This window comes from Manacus vitellinus, unplaced genomic scaffold (genome assembly GCF_001715985.3).
Source record: "Manacus vitellinus isolate BGI_N305 unplaced genomic scaffold, ASM171598v3 scaffold_26_pilon, whole genome shotgun sequence".
Lineage (NCBI taxonomy): Eukaryota > Metazoa > Chordata > Aves > Passeriformes > Pipridae > Manacus > Manacus vitellinus.
In genome coordinates, this window is record NW_021939960.1 from 2,051,451 (window position 1) to 2,077,624 (window position 26,174).

The 26,174-nt window shown below is 44.3% G+C and overlaps 1 protein-coding gene and 1 long non-coding RNA gene across 2 annotated transcripts in view; one reads left to right on the forward strand and one right to left on the reverse strand.

The window, feature by feature from the left end:
• Positions 1-6,936: 6,936 nt before the first annotated feature.
• On the forward strand, positions 6,937-13,911 carry LOC108639941. Its single transcript, XR_001920829.1, has 3 exons — positions 6,937-7,119; positions 7,211-7,327; positions 13,797-13,911. It is a non-coding gene; the product is annotated as an uncharacterized LOC108639941 (long non-coding RNA).
• A 9,303-nt stretch (positions 13,912-23,214) lies between these two features.
• Positions 23,215-26,174, reverse strand: part of NFATC2 (nuclear factor of activated T cells 2) — an 85,060-nt gene continuing 82,100 nt past the window's right edge. Inside the window, exon 11 of the mRNA XM_018073866.1 lies at positions 23,215-24,251. The gene's annotated coding sequence lies outside the window, so the exon portion shown is untranslated. The remainder of the gene's footprint in view (positions 24,252-26,174) is intronic.

Consider the following 26,174-nt stretch of genomic DNA (forward strand, 5'->3'; position numbering starts at 1 on the left):
ATAAACAATTCCTTTTTAATTTCTAGATTTTTCTGTTGAGGAAGACATGATTTTCGAATTTGCTGCATATCTATTACTGTTCTTGTTGTTAAAAATGACACGTATTTAACCCAATACTTTGACACATATGGTAGAACCGTTCACTTTTAATTATTACTCTGTGGAACTAAACCCTGTCATTTTCCTTATGCTGAGCAGGTCTATTCAAAAAGACCTGAAAACAGTCTGGAAATGGAATTGATCTTGGAGTTAGAGCAGGAACAGAGGAAGCCACAGCACTTGTGTGAGTGTCAGTTCTCAGAGCTGATCAGAACAGAGGTTCCTCTGGTTTTGTGTCCTGTCTTTGGTTGCGTTCTACAGGGCATCACTTGGTACCATCGACACCAGTTTGATTTTCATTGGTGTCTTTCTGGGGCTGAGGCACCTTCAGAGGGCAGTGCCACCAGGGAACTGAGTGTTCCTCTTCATTTACAAAACAGACGAAAATCTGCAGCTTTTGGAGCTGGAGATGTCTCCAAATGTATTTGATGTGTTTAGTCCACATACATTATGCATGTCCTCAGCTTCACCGAGGGCTTCTCAGGAGATGCAGCTATAACCACACTGCAGACAACTGTTTATGCTTCCCTCTGATTAATAAATATACTCCAGAGAAGGCAATTTTAGCCTTCTGCCTTCAGACTCAGCCTGATCTCAGTAAACACTCCACAAGGCGCAAAGGACACTCGAGAGCTCTGCAGTTTGCAGCTGTGAAGCTCCTGTGCTCATTCCCTGCCATCCTGATTGAGATTTTAGGAAGAATTTCTTCACTGAAAGGGTTTTTAGGCATTGGAAGGGGCTGTCCAGGGTCCTCATCTCTGGAGGTGTCCAAGGAATGCCTGGACGTGGCACTCAGTGCTCTGGGCTGGGTGACAAAGTGGAGATCAGGCACAGGTTGGATTCAGTGATCTTCAGGGTCTTTTCCAGCATTAATGATTCTGTGATTCTAAGAGCCTTTCAGATCCTTTGCAGATTTTATTTCTTTAAGAATCTGCTTGCAGACTTCTCAGATCCCCACTGAAAATAGAAACCAGCAGCCTTGGGGATGTGAGAGGTTCAAACGGGGGCCGTGCTCTTCCCTTGCTGCCACAGACCAGCCTTGCAGAGGACATCCCTCCCCACCCATTCCTGCTGCTCAGCATCCACTTCAAAAGCTTTTTTGGGGAGCTAAGAAGATGCATTTATGCCATCCAGCATGGAAATTTGGGGTTGACCCTTAATACTTTGTAAAGGGTAAAACCTAGGGCGTGTTTGGTGCCTCATTACTGTGCCCAGGGACACACGACGTGTGACTGGAGCTCCTCTGGTGAAATGAACTCCAGAACACAAATGGCTGTTCTGCTCTACATTGAAGCAATAATGATTTATGAATCTAATTAGGCTCTGGTTTGCAAGAATGATGAATATTCACATTCTAAATAGCTGAGAAATATTAAAAATGTATGACAGCTTTCCTTGTGCCAGCTCTGAGGGTTCTGGGGAATGTTTTCCTGAATGTGCTGAGCTTTCTCAGCATCATTTTTGCCCCATCCCTGGAGGCGTTTAAGGCCAGATTGGATAGAGCTTTGAGCAACCTGGGCTAGTGGAAGGTGTCCATGCCCATGGCATGGGATTGGAACTTTAGTGTCCCTTCCAATGGCCCAAGAATCATTCTGTGATTCTGTGATCATTCAAGGGCTGGCCTAGGGGAAAGAGGTGTTCCCCTGATGCAGGGCAGCACCTGCAAACCCAGCCTCTGTGCCCCCTCCAAAATCAGCAGTGACAGGACTGCAGCACTGAAGGTTTTAGAGTCTCTGGGACAATTTGGTCCACTGCCATAGCCAATATCCAAGTCCTTTTCTCATATGTGCATTTTTAAGAACTGGATTTCTTAAAAGAGAAGTTAAGGACAATGTTTTCCTAGTAACCTCCCCCTATTGCTTATCTTACTGGTCACTTTGGAGTTTGTGTATTTGAGCTGGAAGGATTTGATAGCTCCTTTTGCAGTTCACATTTAATTTTATGCCTTTTACTCTAACAAAAGCACATGATCAGCAGTCCTGCTGCCCTTAATAAGGTGTTTAATTTACAAGTTCTAAGTTGCCTACGGAGCTCCACACTGTAGGGGAAGTTTGCACTTATTTTTTTATGTCCTTCTAATTACTTTCTATATTTTGCTTTGCTGGCACAAGGGTACAGTATTTGATTTGCTTGTGTTGCAGCAATCTTTACAGAAGACCCAAACAATATTTTACCAGCTAAATGGCCAGTCAAGACTAAATTAATACCATGGGCTGAACACTGGTCTGCTGCAGAGCCCATCATGTGAGAAATTAATTTGAAATGCAAAGTGAGGGGAGGTTGTGGTGGATTTTGTTATTGTTGTTGTTGTTGTTGATATAAGTATTGATACTTATATCAATATAAGTATCAGGCTGAAGGAAAACAAACACTTCTACTTTGGCAGGGCAGCACAGAATCAGCACCTCAGGAACTCTGAGTCTACTGCTTATGAACGAAAATTGGGTCAGACAACCTGGAATTCAACATTTATAAATTGCAAATAAAAATTTGGACTAAAAAATTGACGATCATGGGAACTCTCTATCTGCACCTTGAAAACGGAAACAAAACATTCCTTTTACCCAGGGCTGAGGCTTTGGATAAATTGAAGAAAATTTAATATTTTATGGGTTTTGTCCATCATACAATCCCTTCTCTCACAACAGGAATTTCCTCATGGTGTGGCATCTTGACTTGGACACTCTGGTGGAGATGCAGCAGCATTCCCATTAGGAACTGGCTTTCCAGTGTGGCACAAGTGGTAACAAACCCCCTGCACAACAAACCTTGGTACAGGGTCTCCAACTGGAGCAAGAAACTCCTCCTAAAGGGTTGAGCAATCTCTGCAAAATCCTGCAAAATCAGGACTCCAAGTCCTGAGCTGACCACGTCCCACCAGCCCGTTGGTGTCTGTGAAAGGACAGGCTCTGAGTTGATGGATTTGTCACCTAAGTGGATCAGACAGACCAAAGGGGAGCGTGAGGAAGTGTCATTATCCCTGTTCCATGGCCTGGGAGATGGAAGGCAGTTACTCATTGAAAGTCACACAATAGATGTGTGGGTGCCAGATGCTGGAGATGCCAGAGAAGGGATTTAAACCCAGATGTCCTGAGTGCCAGCTCAGCACACTAAATTCAGAGTTGTCCATCCTCTCCAAAATCCAAGAACCTTTCTTATTGATTCAGTATTTAGAACACTTTGGCTGCCATAAACAGATACTTCGAAAAACTCCACAATTTACTAATGTAAAAGACACCTTTCACTACCCTGTTCATCTCCTCTAGGAATGAAGAAATGTATCCATCTAGGAGGCAAGAGAATAACAACTGTGGTGACTTTTCACAAGTGGATGTTCCATCACATCTGAATGACTTGCCAGTAACACCTGAAAAGTCTGTGTTAGGAGAAATAAATCCAATCTCACTCGATACTGTAGTGATTTTCAGGTATCCGCCTTTAATATTTTGTTCCTCGGTTTTCCTCCAGTCTTTGATGCATTTTTAAACATTACAGATCATAAAAATTTATTGTTTTCAGATTGATAAAAACAATTCCTTATGCTGGAATAAATGGAGCGTCTCTGGTGGATACGATTGAACTGATGTACAGCAAAGAACACAACTTAATGAGGAAGCCACTACCTTGGAAAAAAAGGGAAGGAGGTGGGGAATCTGTAGCTCTGAAGACTAAACTCTGGAGCATAAATTACAATGGAAGTTTATGGAGTCTTTTGGATTAAATGAAAAGCCAGCCCCATTAAACCAAATGGAGCATTCCTAATCTGACATGTTGACAAGGACAACCCTGCCTATTCCAAAAGGGAGTTTCAAATGAATCCAGATTTATCTGATGTTCCCAACAGGGGCTGGGCTGACTCGAAAGGAAGTTATCCTGGCCAAAAATAAACAAGATGCACATGAAGCAGTTTGTGCCACCAGGAAACCTTCCAGGGAATATGCAGAGAGGAGAAGGAGAGCCAGGAGAATCACAGCCTAAGATGTCTTTCCTCTCTCCTCATTATGTCCTGTTTCTATTTCTTCAGAGAATGTAAATCAAAGCTTCTTCCCCATGAGATCCCTGGTCCTTCTATTCACTTTCCTGATCTTTGCTCACCTAAGAATCTCCGTGTGCCACCTCTCCCCAACACTCCCTGCAGCTGCAAGGGAGCAGCCACAGAGATGCTGTTCCTACATCCACTGATGCTCATCCTCAGTTACTGATTCCTGGAGCTGACCAGCCATGCTTTTCCCAGGAGTGTGTGCACACAGTGTGAATTATGTAATTCTAGAAAGCAAATTTAGCCTTTTGCAGCTGCTTTTACTGTGGCAGACATGAAGTCACAGTCATTGCAAATAGCAGGACAAGCACCTTTGGCATTTACATTTTGTCAAACCAACCTTTTAATTTGCAATGAGGCCCCAGGAGATCTGCCCTGGAGAACTGAGATTGTTCAGCCTGGAGAAGAGAAGCTTTGGGGTGACCTAATTGTGGCCTCCCAGTGCCGGAAAGAGCTACAAGAAAGATGGAGAGAGACTATTTACAGGGGCCTGGAGGGACGGGACAAGAGGGAATGGCATCACACTGACAGAGGACAGGGTAAGATGGGATATTGGGAAGGAATTCCTCCCTGTGAGGGTGGGGAGGCCCTGGCACAGGTTGCCCAGAGAAGCTGTGGCTGCCCTATCCCTGGAAGTGTCCAAGGCCAGGTTGGACAGGGCTTGGAGCAACCTGGGCTAGTGGAAGGTGTCCCTGCCCATGGCACGGGGTGGAATGAGATGATCTTTAAGGTCCCTTCCAACCCAAACCTTCTGTGATATCGTCACTGCACCATGTCTGAGCACAGCCTGACGTGAGCTTTGTAATCCCCTGGAGCAGAGTCACTAAATTACATGTTTCAATGAGATCTATAACATCAGAGACAGAGAACAGCTCCTTAATACAACAGCCTCCAAAGAGGCTTGAGCTCAAATACCCCTGCAGAGAACAAGGCTTCCCAGTGTTAGAGACAATATTGGGGAGTTCTACCTCATGCAACTGTACTTTTAAAGGAAATCCAAGTTTGTGCCCATAATAATGGTGTGTTCAGAGCTTCCTAACAGAGAAAAGTCTGTCTGGCTACATGTGGACAAGCCCCTGTGCACACAGGAGGTGAGGCTGAGGAGTGTCTGCTCCCCAAGGCAGCTCTGGGGGTTCTGAAGCACAGACTGTGCACATGCAGGATGGAGACAGTGAGAGGATGTTTGGCAGTGAGGGCCAAGGGTTAAAATATGAGTCTCAGAAGGTCGTTTCATAGCCTGAACTATAGATTTCGTAGCAGTCTTAGTATTCTCTTAGCTGCATTTGAGAAATCAGAAATCTGCTCCAGAAAGTGTGTTGCCTTCCATCCATTTAGCATTTAAATTTTGTGTGTGAATCTCTTGCATCAAAATGACAGCAGTGCTGTTTGTCCCTGAGCTGTGTCACTTGCTGTCCCCAGTGATAACTGTATGATAATGGCCATATTCTAGTGGAATGTGATACTTGAAAGAAATATTCTAAGAGAATTAAAAAAAAAATAGATTACTAGTGCCACTTGCAGCAGTGAGAACATTTGCAAAGAGATAGGGCAGTATATTGCTGCAGTATAGAAAATTGTGGAAACACTGCACATAAACTAGAAAAGTGACAATCAGTGATTTTATGAATCCAATCAGTGATTTTATTCACCACAGCCATGTTGATCTTAACAGCAGTTTTAGGTACTGCCAAGGAAGAGTTTTTATCATATGTATATACACATATATATACACACAGATAGCTATATTAATATATCTACATGAGTGGATAGATGTGTGTGCATTTATGTATAAAATCACACAAACCCACAAAGTCTTGATCTCGTCCTTTTGCTGCAATGTTTAACAAATCTGGTAGAGATTTATTCTGATGATATTACAGCATATTTGCTACATGTGCCAAGGGGTTTTTTTGCTTATTTGTGGGATTTTTTTGTGGGTACTGAGAAGGTAGTAGGCATCTGCGTTTTGGGGTTCAAGCAGATGCAAAAACCTGAGTCTGGCCAGGTCAAGATTTCAGTTTGAGAAGTGTGAAATGCTGAGCTGGATCTCTCCAGTGGCTCTGGGACAGTGATTTTGCTCTTGTCTGCCTGTAAGATGTCTTTTGACTTGCTCTCAACCTTGGCTAGAAGCTCACATTTGAGGCTTTGGCTCTCCTTCCAAAGGGGAATATTTAGGCCAACACAGACACTTGAATCATGGGCAAGTTCCATTAAACGATATTGGAGACGTTTGTTTATAAAACTATTTAGGACGAGTGGGATTAGGGATGGGTATCCCAGAGGGAGTAGGGAACCTGTGTGCCTGGATGAGGGAGCTCCTGCAGTGCTGGGGATGGGGGACACCACCCCTGCACTCCTGTCCCCAGCCCAGGGTGTGCAAACCTTGGCAGCAGCACATCATCCCCTCCCTGGGGAGGGAGGTGACTCACAGGGGTGTCTGAGTCACCGGGGCTTCCCCGGGGCGAGGCAGCACCGGGCACAGCGCCCTGCCTGGTGTGGACGGGGAAGGAGCTTCCACCTCCCCAGACCTGCAGGAGGAACAACCTCCCTCCTGTCAGACCCACACACCCGAGTAGCCACAGGTGACAGAGAGGATGGAGGTGACACAGGACACGTGTAATATTCATTCTATGAGTTGTTTTTGTTGTATTTGCTTTGTGTTTCCAGTTCACTGGGGCCACAACTGGCGGCAGTTCCCTGCAGAGCCTGCAGTGATGTGAGAACAGAGAGGAGCAGTGAGTGCCTGTTGGGAGTGCACCGGGCTCCTGGCATCCTCAGCTGTTTTCCACCCACCCTTGAAAACCATCTCTGGCCCAAAATGGAACTGTGAGCTGTACCACATGCTCCAAATGAAGTGCTAATTAAATACTTCTACTTAATGTAGACAACGTTTCTTTGAGAAGGCTGTAATGTATCGCAGATGTGGCGAATCCCTTGGAGAGCAGAGAAGGAGCACTGTGCACGTTGGATCCCTCTGTGAGGTAGGGATGTGACCTGGGGGGTTGGGATTGGTAAGGCCTAATGCTGAAACAGCACTTGTCTGATCCAAATTCCCACACACGTTCTCTACAGTGACCTTGGTATCGGGAATACTGCAGGTGCTTCCATATGGATGCACACTCTGACACATGGGACATAAATGGTGGAGCTGTGGAGCTTGAATGGGTACTTGAGTCTTAAGAAAAACAGGTAAGAACTGGTGGGTGTTGCAGAAAAGTCTCCTGGGTGGGGCCTCAGCCATGCAGGAGGAACTGGCAAGTGGTTTTTGGCTCAGGCTGTCCCAGTGCAGGACAGAGCTCCACAACAAAGGAGCTGGAAGGCTTTGGGTTTAGCACTAAAGCCCTTTCTGGCAAGAGGAGAAAGGCTGAAAACCCAGCTCTGGAGTATCTGGATGACTGTCCTGAAGTTATTGCCACTGAAATCATGGTTGTTCCTTAGGTTTCGGGGTCAGCAGCCAGGGGGCTCAGAAGAGCCACATCACCCAGCTTTTGGGAAATGCTGATGCCTTTGTGACTGTGTGTTCAAGTCCATTAAAGCCTGGATTGCCCGTGAGCAGTTTGCTGGCTGGAGTCCAGCTCTAGCTCTGTCTTGAGGGAAAGGTTTGAGCAAAATCGGTGTCTTTATGCAGCCCCAGGCTCACCCCAGTGAGACAAAAACAGGGCTGTGAATTCAGGGGTTCTGTTTTCTAGTACGAATCCCAAACTGGGATTGAAGCACTTTGTATACCAGACCCAGATGACCACCAGGCCAATAACTAACCAAATGGACCTAAATTTGCGTGCACAGAGCTTGTCCCCATGTTCCTGTGCTCCTCACACACATGGCCTCTGCCTGCAGGCAGGCTCTGACACCAAATCCTCTTGGCTTGTCTTGAGAGGGAGGAGATTTTCCTCATAATCCATAGGACTAGAAATCCACACTGTCCTTTCTGTGTCAGTTTAAACCTTTGAGTATCTGAGGGGCTGCCCATGAGCCACTGGCACTTTGTCCCAGCTCACGATTCAGGGATGGGTCAGAGGGAAGGATCAGCGTGGACCAGTCCTGCTTCCAGTGCCCAAAGTCTGCAGGTGAGATGGAGCCAAAGGGAACAGAGAAGGATGTCTGGTCACCTGGACAGTGCTGCTCCCATCGTCCTCCCACACTATCCCTGCCTGTCCCCAGCCCAACAGCTCCTCCACCCCAGGCAGGGGCATCTCAGCCATGCAGAGCTGAGGGGGAGCTGATTTCAAGCTGGGCAGTTTCTGAACAAATCACTTGCAAGGTGCCTGGTGGCTGGAAGTGCAGAATTAAGGGGACAGCCACAGTTGTCAGTGTTTTGGGTAGATATTATTCACCTTTTGTGGGTGGGAAGGAAGTTCCAAGGTGGGCTTCAAGCACACAGAATTGCTTGGGCAGATGCAGAGGGCACTGGCATGAGCCTCCAGGGAACTGTGGTTGTCCTGTGTGAAGATACTCCAGGAGATACCAACCAAAAGCAGGCAAAAATCTTAGTTTTCAGAGTGACACAGCAATTAATTAGGACTGTCTTTGCTGTTCTCTTGCTGGGCCTGATGACAGAACAATATGGAGATACCTTCAAAGACTTTCTAATAGGAAATATACAGCATTTTCCTGTGTAGAGTATGAAAGCTGCTCCTGTAAAAAAACATGGAATATTCCTCATTTCTTTCAAGATGGTTCTGCGATGTTGGGAGTGCTTTTTAGGGTTCTGTGCTCTCTTGGGAGAAAAAGGAAGTAGAAATCCAAGATGATGCAGAAATAAGAAAAAGGGGGAAGAGAAAGCAGATGGTGAGGTGGAGAGCTTTCCTTAACTGAGCGCTGCACACTGAGGATGAGAATTCAATTGCCTGTTGCTATTTATCGTGACCACATAAAATTCAAAGTACTTGAGTATTTAAATAGCAATAGATTCAGAGATGAGTCATGAGGCAGAGCTGATATTTTATCCCTGGACATGTTGGTGAATGGTTTTCTAGTTCAAGGATCTTATTTCCACTTTCCCTATTTTAATGGCATTGCTGTTCTCAGATTATTTTGTTGTAGAGAAAAGGGAAAAAACGAATGCTTCTGAGGCTGTCTATTATTACAGACTTAATTATTTTCTTTTAAAAACCACATTGGTACACTGTATTGCAGAGATATTCCAAGTTCTCACTCTTCAGAGATAATTGGGAGAGAGTTACCTTCTGACTCCTTCTGTAGAACACTTGGAGAGGAATTTTTGCTGCTGTTGGTGAGCAGGTCTCTGAGTCAAGTCTCATTTTGCACATCTTCTTTTGCCAAGGGGCAATGTGTCATTTGTGTGATAGTCACTGCAGGCATCCTGCACAAGGGAGGGAACATTTCGGAGTGCAGAGAAGTATATCCAGTGGTATAAACTTAAAAAAAAAAAAAAAAGAAAAAAATCCTGCAAAGTTCAGTTCTGCATGTGGAAGTGGACCTGATTTTCACTCCTTCAAGTTTAATTCTCTTTGTATTTCTGGGTATGGCAAGCTAGAATAGGCTGAAATTCGTACCATAAATAGGATCATTCACATGAAATGTATTTTGATACAAAACGTTCTCTCTTGCCCAGAAGACAGGCAGCCCCTCCAGCCCTGAAATCATTTGTCCTGGTGCAGTGGTGGTTTTAGAAGAGTCAAGTTTGAGAGCAGACAGATCCTTGTCCCAAGGAAAGTGTTGCTGATGTTGGAGCCAGGGACCCTGAACAGAGGCTGCTTTTGGAAGAGGCATGTGGAGGGTTGTTAATGCTGGAGAGGGAACTGACTCATCACATCATCAATTCTGCTCCTCTGCCAGCGCAGCACAAAACATCTTTTATCATCACACTCTCTCTTTCTTCTTCTTTTCTATTTTAAAGGAGTTTAAAGCTGTTCAGCCTCTTGTCTTCCCCTTCCCCAGCCTGTTGCTGTTCTCTGGATGGTGGTTACAGTTTGGGGTGATGGAGCCCCTTTGCCCTGTGCAAGAGGACTCTCCCCATCCAGGCATTCTCAAGGACTAGCCAAAAGATGGATTTCCTGGCTAAAGCTCTCACTCCTCATGCTGAGTTGCACACATACCCCTCAGATGTAAGGAAACTAAGCTTTCCCATCTGAGTCCTTTTTCTTTGCCTTAATCCCTGCTCCCTCTGTTGCAGAAAGCTCTGTTTATCTGAGAAGGGACAGCAGGAACACTCTGGCCACGTAATTGCCACGAAGGCTGCAGCGGGTCCAGCCGGTACCAGTTTGAAATGATATTTTTCGGGCCTGTGCCAACAACAGGCGGCTGCTGGGAGAGCTGAAATTGCTGCTTTTCTGCTCACATCTGCCTTTGATTTTCAATCAGAGCTGGTTGGTGAAAAGCCAACTAATCTACAGTGCTTAGGGGTTTTTTTTGTTTGTTTTTAAGGGGTTGGTTTGAGCCAACTTTAGTACCACAGAATTAGTTTTTAATAGATTTTCTTTTTTTTTTTTTTGCCCTGAATTATAAGTATTTTGGATATAGAGTATTTGAAATGGATCTTATGGGAAAATTATTATTCACTATTATTTCTTTGTATTTCTTGTGTATGACTTAAGGAGGGCCAAGACCTTCCTATAGCAGGAGCAGACAAAGCACAACAAAATGGCAAATCCAGTGGGTTCTCATGGAACCAGGGATGCAGGGAGATGGTCCCTCCACTTCATGCTCTGGAGCCAGGGTACCTGAAAAGTTTGACTTTTCTGAGAATTCAAAGAGGAATTTCCACAGTTTTCTGTGGAAACTTCTGGCATTTTGTTTGGGCTGGTGTCACATCCTCTTCCATTTGCTGCTCTTGTGGCAGATGAGGAGTTGGCTTTGTACTGAAGATACATGAAAAGTCACTGCTTAATCAGGAACTTCAAAGGAACTGGAAAAGGATCCATCTGTGATTCAACCATCTTAAGCTTTAGGGGACAAGTCTGGTACGAGAAAAAAAAGAGGAAAAGGTCTTGGATACAGAGTTTTCACTCTTTTATGACAGTTTTTCTGTGAATTACAGTAACAGAAAGTACTGGCCTGTAACTAACACAGTTTATTGCTTGATGGCCTTTATTTATCCAAGGCTTCATTTGATATGTAACCCACTTAGAAAACAATTTTTAAAGTTGGGTATACAGTTACTGTTGCAAAATGCTGAATTAATAACCCTCTGAAACAGCAGTTTCCTCTTAATGTGGGGAGCACTGGCTGGGTGAGGCAGAGAGCACATTAATCACACTGACAAAGAAATAACATAAAAGGTAAAACCAACTAATAGAACACAACAGTTGCACTGTGAACCATTAAGAGTCACACTTTGGTGCTTTGTACCTGTATTTTAATGTGTGCTAGTGCAAAGTCAGTGTAAAAATCCACCTTGGTCAGCCTGGGTGTGTATTACACGCTCTGCATTATTATCCTTCTATGTATATTTTCTATAGCTGGTGATTTTTTTACTAAAGGTCTAAGTTTTAGTGCTGAAAATCCATGAACCCCATCCTTTCTCTACCAGCATTGATGCAATAGTTTAGCTTGTTAGGGAATGGGTTTAAATAGTTGAAAATAACAACTGTGTGTTTGTTGAGCAAAGTCCAATCTCCAGGAGCCCTTGATTTCTTCTGCTATATGGCAAAAGCTTGAAAGGCCCCTTAATAACAGATAACCCAGTGCTAAAATCCATAATTTCTTTTTGGTTTGTTGTCTTTTAGCCATGAGAGATTGTAACTGCAGGGACAGGCTCTTCTCTGCCTTATGTGGAAAGCAGAACACAGAGAATTTTAAATCTTTACACATTTCAGCCTTTGTGGGACATTTTTAGGGAGTACAGAAGTGGTGGTACCTCTGTGGTGCCTAAAAACCTTGATCTTGGTATGGTTTGTGCTTATGTCCAGTGCATTCACCTGCACATCTGACCCAGGCACCAACGTAAGCTGAGTAATTTTAGGCTTTTAAGGGTTTTAATTGAAACTTCTTTCCTTCCTCCATGCTTGGCCTTCAGCAAACAGGTTTCTTTTTTTTTTTTTTTCAATTCTTTTTTAAGGAAGGAAGGAAAAGTCTTGAACTTGTGTTGGGCTGATTTTGTTTGAACAGAGCCCTGTGTGTTACCCCCCAGCACACAATGGGGCTCTGTCCAGGGAGAGTTGGCTGAGTGGGTCCTTATTCAGGGTCATTCATCACCACAGCTCGTGCAGACGTGGCAGATTTACATCAGTGAAACTGAGGAGGGAAAACAACAGGCCCATGATCTGAAGGAAGGGCTGGAGTTATTTATGAAGTGCCAGCAACGTGCTGAGGACCAGATGAAGATCTGACCAGCCTGGCTCTGCAGAGGTGCTTGGTGGCAGGGTGACATGTCACCCAATGCTGCAGGGAGGGGGACAGTGTGTTTGACAACTCAGGGCTCCTCACAGGCACAGGGCAGGGTGTGGTTTGGACATCTTGGGAAGATGGGACATGTGTGGGAAGTCACTCTAATGGTGCGACTTTTCTATAGACAGTAAAATTATTCAAAGAAAATCATGTTCGTGTTGCACCTGCTTATGTGAAGCCTCAGGAGGCTTCACCTGGTCAGGAAGCAACAGGGACAGCTTCAGATCCCACTTCGCTCATATTTGTCCAAAATAAATGCCAAAAACATCAGAGGGGATGCAGAGGTGGATGGGGAATGTGCTTCTTGGAGTCAGCAATTCCTCCTGCTTGAGGGGCTCAAACCTACACCTTCCCTGGTGTCTCTGTGCTGTGTTTCAGTGAGGGACCAGCAACAGCTCTGAAGTTGTTTCCCAGGAGCCCAAGCCCAGGCCAGGCTCAGTCCAGCTCCAGGAGCATCCTCGGGATGGGCTGGGTGGGAGCAGGATATGCAGTGTCCTCTGCTTGTTCACAAATCCTCTGCTTTTCATGGCAATACTCGCTCAGCAGCCAATTGCCAGGTCATGAGGAAGCATTCTCCCACTCCCTGTGTCCTGGTGGTTCTTGTTAGAGGAGAAATTGCATCTCTTGGCACTGCTGGACATGAGAGCTGCTCTGGTTTCCGAGGCGTTGCTTTTCGGTGAGTGTCTCCAGCTGCTGCTCTCCCCTCACCCAGGGCACTGACTCATCTTTTTGCCATCACAATAAGTCTGTTTTCATAAACAAAATTAAGTGCACTGTGTTTATTCATTAGGGAGATTTGAAGTCTCTCAGCAACCAAGAAATATACTTCGTGTATGAACTCTCCCTCTTCCCCCTCTTCTCTTTTAACAACTAAGGGGGAAAAAAAAAGATTTGGGAAAACCCAGTGCTCTCAGTGGGTGGTTCTGTGTCTGCTGATGGGCAGCATCTCCCCTGAGGGCTATTATCTGTCAGCTGGATTTGTACATCTTGGAGGGGGATATTTAAAATTACACAGAGATGAATGGGAAAAAAATGGGACAGGTGAATGAACTGGGCTTTAAACAACACTCCAGGTAAGGACAGTACAGGGGAGGGGTCCCAGGGTAGAGAGAGAAGCTTGTCTGGCACTTGGATGACTCTGTGTCAGAGGCTTTCTTACAGGTAGTTTGGGCCACTACTGGGCATGGACAGAGCCAGGCATGGCAGGTTTCCTGATGTCCCTGTGCCAGAGCCCTGGTGGCACAGCCAGTGCTCTGCTGTTCTCTCTGCTGTGTCATCTCACCCCAGCCTACCCCTCTCCTTCCCACAGCTGGACCCAGCCCCTGATCCTGAGGGATATGAAATCCAATTTGCCTCCAGTGCTGACAGGTTTTCAGCTGGATCTGCAGCCAGGTAAGAGGCTCCTGCAGCCACATCATGCCAAGATTCCCTCTTTTTGGGTGTCACTCCTCCCTGCTGCCAAGGCTCCTGCAGTTCCTGCTGCCTGGGATTACTGAGGCACCAGTGCCATTGGCAGAGCCGGAGGGGAACAAAGAGGGAAGCAGCAAAATGGATCAGGTATAATGTCAATACACAATGGGGGCAACTCCAGCCTCTGAACCAGCAAGGTCTGGGTTTGAGCAGTGATTAATAAACCCATGTTATTACAGGGTAGAAAATATACCTTGAATTTCTGCTCATAACAACTACTCAGTGACTTCCTGCTTAGTATGCAAATGTTGTACCCATTGAAGTGGAAATAAACCTGGAATTTGCTGTCTTTGCAGCAGGATTTCAGCCATTCTTGAAGTCCCACTTTCTACCACATAACATAAATGAAGTGAATACCTTTCACTTCTGCTTTAGAGGGATCCATAAATCAGAAACAAAGGACAGATGAAAAACAGGCTGGTGTTTCTCCTAGAGCAGCAGGAATGCTGTGCCAACAGCAACAATGTCAACGTGACCTGCGGTTTCCATGCCAGATGATTCCATGGAACTTGAGGCTGCTCACCTTCCAGGGAGCCAGCCCTCACCTGCAGCACTCAGCCTCCCTCAGGGGTCGTTCCTCGGTAAGAGGTGCTGGCAGCCACCTCAAACCTCATGAATTTGGGGGAGCAGGGCTGTGGGTATTGATGGGGGCTCAGACTTCTGATAACTGGGTTTGTGCCTGGTTGTCATCGCAGCTGCTGTGCAAACACTGGTTAAACACAGAGCTGCTGTGAGTAATAGAAAAGACCTCATCCCTGACCATCACCCCCTGCCTGCTGTGTGGGACACGGGAGCAGAGATCAGCCCAGAAAATTCCCTGCTTTCTTTGGAGGGAACCAGGCAGCACAAGGTGAACCAAACTGCATGGAAGCCTGGAAAGCCAAGATTTTGGAAAAGTGCATGTGTGTGTGTTGGGGGGTAACAGCTTTGCCTGGCAGTGCCTCAGCTGTCCTTGGCTGTCAGAGTGGGGAGGATCAGAGTGGCTGTGACACCTGCTCACAGCTCAGCCGTGACACGGTGCTGGGTGGGAGGCCGGGATGTGAGAGGGTGCAGCACGTGCTGCTGCTGCCATCAGGACCTTGCCTCCCTCTCCCCAAATGCTGGCCACCATGGGAAGGGTTTTCCATGGCCAGCCCATCTCCTGCTCCCTCTGGGGGTCTCTCAGGTGGGTCCCTGCCCTGGGTCTGTGGTGCAGGACCAGCGCTGAGCTCAGCTCCCTGCAGATGGCACTGATATCCTGTGCAGCAGCAAACCTTCCCTGCATTTTTCCCAGACTTTTTTTCTTGCTAGGGAAAACAAAAAAAAGACACAACCCTCCATGCAGTATAAAGAGCACATTTTCTATAAACTTTGCTTGGCCCCAGCCTGCAGCTGAGAGGGAGTGGTGCTGTTGTGAGGCAAAGTGTTACACTGCCCATTCCCACACCAAAACCTAGAAAATCATGGAATTACTCAGGTTGGAAAAGACCTTTAAGATCAGAGTCCAACTCTTAACATAGTGCTGCCAGTGTAAGATCCACGGTCACAGCTCAATTACATTTATTCCTTCCATTTATTTCTCATGGTAAAAGATCTTTTTTAAAGGTAAATGAAGCCAATATGGTTTCTTGTAAGAGCCCTGTATAGAAGCCAGAATGAATCCTGATTTATAGAACTGGAAAAAAGAGTAAGGAAAGAAAGGTGCTCCTGATTGAACTGGTCACTTGAGACTTAACTCAAAAGGGAAAGGTCTCTTACCCCACTTTTCCTTTAGTGAAGCCTAATATGAAAAAGCTTAGAAATTAAACATCAGCTGGGCTTTGATTTCAGGGGTCTGCTCATGCTGATATAAGCAGGCAGCTGAGAAGGCTTTCATGACACTGCTCATATTTCAATAAGGTTAAATAAAGGGTCCATGAAAAATACACTCAGGCCAACTTAAACCTTCAGGTCAAGCCCAGGGGTACAAGGAGTTAAACTGCACTTTCTTACTGCTGGTTTCTTACCAGGCACAGCCCAACCCTTAGAGCAGTTAATAACACCTAGAAATAACTTCTCTAATGGCATGAAATCCCAGAGTTGTGCATGACTGATGCAGCTGGCTGGGAAGGGCTGCCGTGCTTTCTGCTTGGTTTCTGAGGAAAACAAGGCTGGTATGGTGAACGCTGGCTGCTCCCACAGCCCATCCCCGGCCTGAGAGTCCATTTCATCCAAACTCCCCAGGCAGAGCAGAGCTCTCATGGGCAGTTAGGCAGCTAATAGACTGCAAAAGCCCAGAAAAATACATCCTTTTACTGTTTGTGTGTATATCTGAGCAACAGATAATGTTTTTATTTTAGTGCCTGCGCTCTGAGCTCTGGGCTGCCTCTGAACTCTCCTTCTTGATTTCAACTATAATTTCAGTGGTCTGCTGAATAAAGAGGTGCCTTTGTACTGCAGTCACCTCCAATGCCTGGCTTTGGCCCATTGGTGTGCATGCAGCTCCTGCCAGCCTCTCCCACCACCTCCTTCCCCTGGGTTTTTGGGGTAAGTGGTTGCTCACAATCTCAGCAATTTTGCTGTGCCAGCAGTGTTGCCCTTGAGGTCAGTAGGAGCCCAAATCCTCTGCTGTGGCCTTCCCTTCCTAAATAAAACTAATTCAAACTCCTCTATAGCATGGGTTCACTGAGATGATGAGTTCACAGGAGCAGATGGTCCAACTAAGGTCCAGGGATAGGGAAGATAAGGACGGTGTGGGGTGGGAGCTCATCTTCCCTGTGAAGCTCCCTTACAGCAGCCCAGTTGAGCTTGGCCACCTGAGCAAGCCAGTGATGATGTATTTAGAAAAGAATCTGGTATGAAGCTGAAAGGCAGCTTCTTAAATTGCCTAAATTACATTTGTATTCAAAAAAAGAAAAAGAAGTTGTAAATCGCATATTTACACAACAGAGCACGCGAGCGAGAGAGGGCTCATACGAGACCCAGATGTTCATTAGAAACAGGGATTGTTCTTCCTTGCTGCTACCCTGAAAACTGGGAAAAGAGTCAGCTGTGTTGAAGGGTTACAAAGGAGGGAGTTAAGTCTACAAAATCCAGGAAATTTCCCGTTAAGACGAAAAACCTGGGGTACTGTTGTAGTCTTTTAATTCCGACCCAAGACGTAAATTAAAGCCAGAGGATCGGGTCAGGTGCTTGGGTTCTCAGCCCTTAACTGTGGAATTTCCAGGTTAAGTTACTTAAACTTTCCTGTTGCTGAATAAAGCTAAAATCCTGTGTGCCATATATTTGCTCATCATAAAATGTTCTCTCCCAGCCAGTAACAGCTTCTTTGTTGGCGAGGCCTGTCTGGTTTATGAGCTTCCCAGCCTTTGTACAGGGTTCTGGGAGTTAAGAACTTCCACATGGTGCCTGCTCCGAGGCTTTTGTGAATAAGCAAAGCAAAGCGCTTGCTCCATGTCCAGCAAACGCATCAAATATGGTTTGAATTCTCTGGTTTTAAATGCAAAGGATAATATTGATTTTGTTAAGGTAAATGTCTTTAATTGCACGCTGGATAAACTCGCCTCTTACTGAGGCATAATGGGCTCTGGGCACCCTTCCAGCACAGCAGTATGAAAATGTCTCTTTAGTGTCTCCAGTAGAGAAATGTAGGATTAGGATTTAGATGAACAACAATGAAATGGAGTACACATCTCCAGTCTCTGAAAAAGCATCTACTGACGCAGAAGGACATCTACTCAGATAGAAATTAATTCTTTATTAAGGTAGAAAGTCTGCAGCACCTGTTATGTGGATTGTTTGGGGCTTTTTATTGGGATGGTGGGAATAGAAAATCAAAAGAGGTGAAAACAGACAAGAAGAGAAAATGAAGAAGTTCATAAAATTGTCCCTGTATGACTCGATCTATCTCACCTACAGAACCTGAGTGGGATCTTGATGCAAAGGGGAACTGAGGAACTCATTAAAGAAGAAATATTCTGTACTCTGACATCCTTATGCACATCCCACTTGTGAGTATTTAGGAGGATGACAAGGACACGAAGACTAGTGGGTGACTCAGCCCCTTGATATTAGTTTAGCAAAGGCAATAAAGGTGTTTAAGAACAGACCAAACACTCTTGCAGCAGATGATGCCCTTTCATTTATTGCTAATCTACCATATTACAAGCAATATATAAAAATATTTTACATATAGAAAAAAAAATCATTACATTGGAGGTTAACAACGTTGTTGCAGGAATGTGAATGACAGAACCCCCTTTTCAGTTGTGGAAGTTAGGTTTTTGAACTAGCAATTTGATTCAAAAGACATCTGTTAGGGTGATTTGAGTGACAAGTGCTCACTCCTGTTAACATATGGCTTTACCTGAACATCCAGGGCAGGGCTCCAGGGGGTGTTGGACTTCGGGGGGGAATCACTTCAGAATTACACACACACACTCAAACACACAGATCTGTGAGTCCCAGCCAGGCCATCACTGTTCATACTGAGCTGTCTCTCCACTCCCCGTTGGTCTCACACCACCTGTGCTTCAGGTGCTGCTCAGCACCACCAAACTGAGGGCAGCTCAGTCCTGGAACAGCTGAGGATTCCAACAGCATATCTGTGGATTTCTGGGCTATTACAAACACATAAATCACTAGTCATTTTTGTGACAGTCATTGTAGAACTTTCTACTCCATTTTGCTATTTTATGGGAGTTATTGACAAGGAACTCAAACCACCATTCCCCAGATAACCACTCTTTTTGCAGCTGATATCATCTTTCACAGCATCAGCACCTTCATTTGAAATTTACTGCAATGCGGGTCAGGGGCTAAGTCATATTTTTTTGCACCCCAGAAACAATAAAAATGGCTAAACAAACCTTAAACAGCCCAGAGTGGGTTAGACACTGACAGGCAGTTTAACAAATCGCTATCAGCTGCCACCCACTGCACTTATAAAGGAGCAGATACTAAAGGTACAGATGTCAATCTTATGGCAAACATACAAAAAGGTGGATTGTTCATTCCGAACTGAGATGAATAAAGAATTATAACCTTCCATGTGTGACAGCAGAGTGTTGCCTTACTCTTACAGGTAAGAAACCACTGCAGTGTAAACGATGAGGAATTTGCAATTCAGCCCATCTAGACCCAACATCAGCATCTCTTCCTATTGCACAGGAATGTGGAACATAAATAACAAACACTCAGAATTGCAGCTAAACTGGAACGTCAGATGACTTTAAGTGGTGCAAAAACTACGAGGATCTGAATCAGTTTAAGATTTGAAATTAAGACAGTCATTTTCTGGAGTCCCATCTGGCAGATAATTGTTCCCTATTAAGTAGCAATTTGGAAAGAAATGCAGGGGGAAAAGTCAGATTGAAATATTTAGAAACATATTTCTCTAGCATTTAAAGCTCTCTTTGAAGTCTTTGGGAAATCTATCAAATACATGGTTTTTTTTAAGACGGTAACAATTCAACAACAATTGCATAGAAAATTAAGACATTGAGAAAATGAAAATCGATCCTTTATAAATACTAACCTTAATCCAAAAAGTGTTGCATATTTGGTCAGACAAAAAGCATAGTCACTTTTTTGTAAAGAAATGGACTACAAAATATACTTTAAAAACATGCTAGCTACTCTGAGAACTGGTTTAGATATGTTATCAAGCAGCAGCTTTTTATACAATAGAGAATAACATAGTGCTGGTTTGGGAAATATTCTACATTCAGAAAATGCTGTATTCCTACAAGGAGCATGGAAGTGATACATATTTACATGGATACAAATAAAGCAAGTGCAAAAACCATGACTCTTCTACATTCTTTCTACCATAAAAACACATACATGAGACACTTTCACTCCATTGTTGTTGCTCAGATCTTACATTCTGCTCATTCTCATGGAGAAAAACAAAAACAGGACTTCATATTTCATTGCAAGTATCTTCACAAGCAATTCCCCTCCTGGCAAACTCGACTTCCAACACTCATAACTGACAAAAAAAAATAATCTTCCTGATGTCTGTCCACTCCCAGTCCACTCTCAGACTGTTTACATATCATGAATGATGATTTTTATTCTACGTATATTTGATGCAGAAGTTTATAGAAGCTCATCCTGTATTTGCAGCCAAAGCTTGGATGGAAAAATGAAAGTAAAAAAAAAAAACCACACACACACACACACACAAAAAAAGAGATGAACTTTTGAGTTCCAACGAGCCCCATGTACTTTGCATGGTGTAACTTTGATGGAAAATGCATTAGAGTTGTTCACCCTGTAGACAAGATATTTGTAGGCCTTTGGTACAATGGCAGGAAGGCACTGTGGTGAAACATTCAGATAACTGAGGAAAGACAGAATTTCCTCATGTGCAAATATGGCTATCTTCCAGATAAAGTGAGAACAAATTACTCACAAAATGGTATTAACTCTTCCAAGGTTAAGCTCATGTTTCTACAGAAAGAGAGCAAGTTGTATAAAGTAACAAAAATATTAATACTGAAAAAACACTGCTCAGCAAGAACAGGAAATAATTTAGTACTGTATATTTTGAAGTTCCTCAGCCAAGCTATATAATTTTAATGTATCAGTTTTCATTTTAAAAAGAGACAACAACGCATAACACTATGTCTGAGGATGCTCCTTTTCTCCAGAAATAAATACAAAGTTGGTTAAAGCTGTATTATTTAACTATTGGTTGCACATAAAAGTAGATAGGGCAGCACAGCCTGACCTCATGTAGCTGTAAATAAAACCACTAAAATGTAGTCTATAGTATGTACATGGTATGAACCCTCAGTCCTGGCTCCATGTGCTGCTCACACGGGGCTGGAGCCAGGACAGGATCGTGACCCAGCGTTGTAATGGGGTTGTGTGTGTTCATATAAAATCATATTTATACAATGTACCCAGATAGATCAGAGAATCAAGGAATGGTCTGGGTTGGAAGGGGCCTTACAGCTCATCCAGTCCCACCCCCTGCCATGGGCAGGGACACCTTCCACTAGCCCAGGTTGCTCCAAGCCCCGTCCAACCTGGCCTTGGACACTTCCAGGGATGGGGCAGCCACAGCTTCTCTGGGCAACCTGTGCCAGGGCCTCCCCACACTTAGAATTTCTTCCTAATATCCAACCTAAAACTACTCTGTCAGTTTGAAGCCATTCCCCCTTGCCCTGTCACTTCAGGCCCTTGTAAATAACCCCTGTCTATGTGGGTATATTATATAAACTACATGTATATGCACCTGCACAAACACACAAACAGATTAATATCTATGCATTAAAAATGAGGAAGGAATATAGCTAATGCAAGAGCAACAAAAGCACCTGTAGCACATTTAAAAAAAAACAAAAACAAACTCCAAACACTCTCTCCTCAAAAACAAAGTGCCTGAAGGAACATATAAGCACAGTGGAAATGTACATTTTGGTTACAGAGCCCAGGTGTCCTGGGTGTGTCCCAAACAGGAGTTCATGGAGCACTGCAGGGGCTCAGGGGTTTGCCTGCCTGGGGCCCTCTGACCACTGAAAAGCCTTTGCTACAAGTCCACAACCTATTTTGCATGGCCAAATGTTGCAGCTTTCAGCTATTCTTTCCTTTTGTGATGTATTAAAAGGACATTTCAGCATCTACAATACGTAAGGCAGAACTTAACCCTTGACTTTCCTGTTTGCTCATATCCAGCACTAGATTTTCCTTTTTTCCCTTCTTTTCTTGACTGATATTACTGTAAAAATAAATATGCAAAAAAATTATACTCCTAAATTGATGAGCAGTTGCTACAATCACCAAATATACTTATAGACAGCATCAGCACACCTACAGATCTTAAAAGACCTTTATATTCTTGAGATTCTATTTAAAATCCAGCAAAGGAAAAGGTTCTGTCACTTCTTTGGGATTTTCTGGTTTTCTGTGAGTGGGTTTTTGGTTTATTTGCTTGTTTAATTGTTTTTAAATTTCTCCTATACTTTACAGGTTGGACCAGGGAAAGATATGTTAATACTTCCAAGTGTGAAACTGGGAGACACATTTGGTCTGTTCTTTTACTCAGCTGCAGCAAAGAACTCCTGACAGGGAACTTTTGGTCTTTAGAATATGTCCATCAGACTGCATTAAAAATCCACTATGTCTGTCAGATTCTGGCACACCGACAGTCTTAAAACAATCCAAAATAGCTTATTTGAGGCATGTGAGCCAGTCAAAGTACTCTGTGAGCGCTGTTTAACAGTAATTCCCCTGTGCTGGAGTCCTTTCAGCTGGTCTGGGCCTCAGTTTTGGTTCTATAAAAGTCAGCAGTAAAAAAAGAGGCCATTTTCACCTCTGCAGGTACAGGCTGAGGCTGGGCCATCTCACCAGTCGTGCTGCTGCGTGTGGAGCTCATAACATGAGCCCCAGAACTGAGGCAGCCAGGGAGTTTTTGGTGTTGCTGAAATGGGACACGGGGGACTCATTCTGGGACAAAAGATTTGAATCTCACCAAGTGGAAACAGAAGCCAAGTCCCCAAGGTGTGTTATTAACGCCAGGTTGGGATGTGCAGGGTTCTGGGGCCGGGCTGGGCTGAATCCAGAGTTTAGAGCTGCTCTTGTGAAATTCAGATTTCTGTTTCAGATCCAGACCTGTTGAGACCCAGGTCAGGTGTTCTGAAGAGTCCAAATCTGCCTCCCACTCTAAACCCCAAGACCTTGCAGAGTTTAAGCACCAGCTTTTAGCGGTAGAAAACACAAACTCAATACTCACAAAGGGATTTTGGTTGGACTGAGCACAAACTCTGCAGGGATTGTGCAAGATCTGCCTTGAGCCATTGGGGAACCAACTTTGGGGCTGCTCTGCTGCATTCCCATAATGTAATTCCTGCTGTGAGCACGTGGACACGCTGGTATTCAGCAAAGTTTACCGGGAAACAACCGAAAACAGGATTAATTTCACTGTGCTTTTTAGAACAGAGAGCAGGCTCCACACTCCTAAAGGTATCAGCGTTCCTCCTTTATAAAACCTATTTCCTAAAACATTATGGCTGTTTTTTACTGCACATCGATTATCCACTCAGGATGTCCTTTTGTCCCCCTGTGGAGGCACTGACACTCCAAAGTGTTCTGACTTGTAGATGTACAACTGCAGGTGGCAGCGGTTACCTGGTATTGTGATAAGCAGTGTCAGCACAATCTATTCTAACACATGAAGCAAAACACAACAAAATACTAACTCACGTGGAAATGTAACTTTTCCAGATATTGCTGGTAGCTTTGCAAAGCTAAAGAGACAAGGTGAATATAAGTAAGTGTATATTTTTTACGGAATGTATGGCTTCTGTAGGATGCAATTATTTTCCTCTGCAGCTTGGGGTGATTAAATGTTCCAGCTGCTAAATGAGACAATGAGACAAGTTACAGGCCAATAGCAGGTTCTACATGAAAAGAAACAGCAACAGTTTGTTAGAGAGAAAACATCTAAGTTGTGTTCATACACTGCCTAAATATTGATAAGTATCAGTCATAAAATCTTTGGATTTACTGTGACTCCTAGATATTAATCTCTATTTTATCTGCCTTTATTTTACCTTGGGACAGGTGTTGCAACTGCTGAATTGTTCTTCTTCACTGGTTCTCAGTGAGAATCCCTCTCCTTCAAATTCCTATCCAGTTTGACATGAAAAATGAAGAAAACTCCTGGATTCAGCTGACATTTTCTGTTTGAAATACCAATCACAGTGCTCAGAGTCAGAAAAAAATGGCTTTTGATTCCAGGTTGGATAAAGGCCGAGTAAGCTTGGGTTGCCTCAGTTTCCTACAATAATGAAATTTCTCAGAAGGGCTTTGAGACCTGGAGGGCAAGTCCTTGCTAGTGACCTGCAAATCATGTTATTCTTTAATGGAATATATTACTCTTTCTTCCCCCATTTCCCACCCCACCCAAATAAGCTCTAATGCACGACCTCCCTTGCTTTGTGTGGTTCAGGAGTGACAGATCACTTCTCCCTCAGCACTAAGATAGATCAATACATAGATATTTTGCAGCAGGCTTGAAGTGTTTCCTCAGACAGATGCTCTGTTACATGAGAACAATACAATCTTTGGAGGAAAGGAAGGGTGTCCTTCTTGGTGTTTACAGAGAGAGGTGGCAAGTTGCTTAGTCAAGGCTGTCACTTGATGCCAATACATTGTTCCTTGCATTGAGATGAACTGTAAAGGAAGCTGGAGGTTGCAGGGGCACTGGAAGGACCTAAGAGGTCAGTTATGGAAGGATTCGGTAAAAGTTGTCTCACAAATCTCTTCTTCTATGTCTGACTTCTGGCAGGGAGTCCAGAAAATTCCTTCCTGATAATTTCGTTAACTGTGAAATAAAAGAGAGAGGAGGAAATGTTAAAGCACTTTCAAACCCACGACAAGTGGAAAGTAAAAGCAATCCTTGGGCAGTTTGCTGTCAAGCTGAAAACATCCCCTCCATTCATAACATAATTTTATTAAAGCCTAAAACTTTTAGTCCTATTTACCCAGACTACATATTTTTGGAAGGCAAGGGGAAAGGAGGAGGGAGAGGGGGTTTACACTGTGTTCAGCTTCAAGTACCATAAAACACACCTGAGAGGCTGCACCAGGAAGCCAGTACCTGCCACATCCCACACACACAACACTTGCCCTCTGGCACAGACATTGCCCTTACCCGAGGGAAAACAGAAAAATCTCAAAGTCTCTAAGCATTTTAACACATTCACTAGGCTGAAATAAGATTATTTTGAAGAGAAGAAAGGCCAAGTTTGGAGGAAATACAGTGAACAGTGAAGAAAACACAGAGACTGCAGTTCAGGTGAGAAAGTGTAGCTTGTGTTTGGGTGGTTCTTATTTACTTTTCTTTTTCTTTTTTAATCGATAATCTCACTCTAAACTCTCTTTGCTCTACATTTTTATTATAGTTTGTCTGTAGACTGTAGCATAAGCAACTTCCATGCACCACCAGGATACTGTCAGAGGCTGGGACAGGCTTGTTAATAAAACTCAAGAGAAGACATTGAAAAACTTTGTTTAAAAAGTCAGACCAGTAGTATATATGTTATATACAACAACCAATCTCTCCTGTTGACTTTCTCTCTTACTTGCCTAAAGCACTCTTTGGTACCTCCTGGAACAACAATTCTCTCTCTAGAACTTAAGTGCTCTCCAGAACTTAAATGCAGCAAGTTCCCATCTCTCCACGCTCACAAATCCCACCATCGACAGCCAACAGTTTAGTTCTTTCTAATTCCAGCTGGGAAGTGCCTGATTTCAACCAGATTGGTGGCTTTTGGAGATGACATGGACAAAAAAACCTTGCTGACAGAACTCCTGTCCTCCTGCTGCCCAACATTCTACCTGCCACCATCACCTGCTGGCTTCTACCAGCCCCTGGGGTGAATTCTTGCAAATCAAGCCCATCTGTGGGGATCTGGTGTGGTGCTGCTCTGCAGTGCAAGTGAGCAACCAGAGGGAGGTGAGGTTGGTCCACTTTGAGGCCAAAACCTCCTCCAGCTCAGTCAGAGCTTCCTGTTTGCTCTACCCAGGAAATGAGAGGAGCAGGTCTTCAATGGAAATTTTTCACAGCCTCAGCTAAAAATAGCAGTGAGGTAAAAGAAATGGGCACCCACTCTTACAGGGTCATTTCCTTTCTAAAAACAAGTGGGCTGAGGCTGGAGGCTGATTTATTTATCGACACGTTTGTTTGAGCAGCCAGTGTACCAAAAATACCATATATGAATTTCCTTTCATTTAATACAATAATGGAAATATCAGAGCCAACAATCATATCTAGGAAGGGTTAAATACAAGAGAAACATGAACAGATAATCGAGTTTACTAAACCTACAGGCTTTTGAGGGGTCCAGATTTGGTTCTGTTTCCCTGACTGGACGGTGTGGGCAAATGCTGACTCAGCCTGCAAACTTCACTTTCCCTCCTGTGTGCTGAACAGAAGGTCAGCAGTGGGTTCTGTGGGCTGAGGTTATAGGGGGACTGCACTCTGAATAGAGCTAAAAGGTTGCAGGGAACAGTATGAAACAAGAACCCCACGGAGTGGCTGCAGGACTGAGATTGCTCCCTGCGAGCTCGTACGGGTGGCAAGGTGGATTTCTGTTGGAGACACCTGAATGACAAGAGTTCCCTGTGATCACCTGGCCTGAAGGTCCTGTTGTCACCCTGAATTTCACCTAAACCCAAGTGGAGAGGGGAGTGTCAGGTGCAGTTTAAGCTGGACAACAGCAGTCTGGGAGCTCTGAGTGAAAGA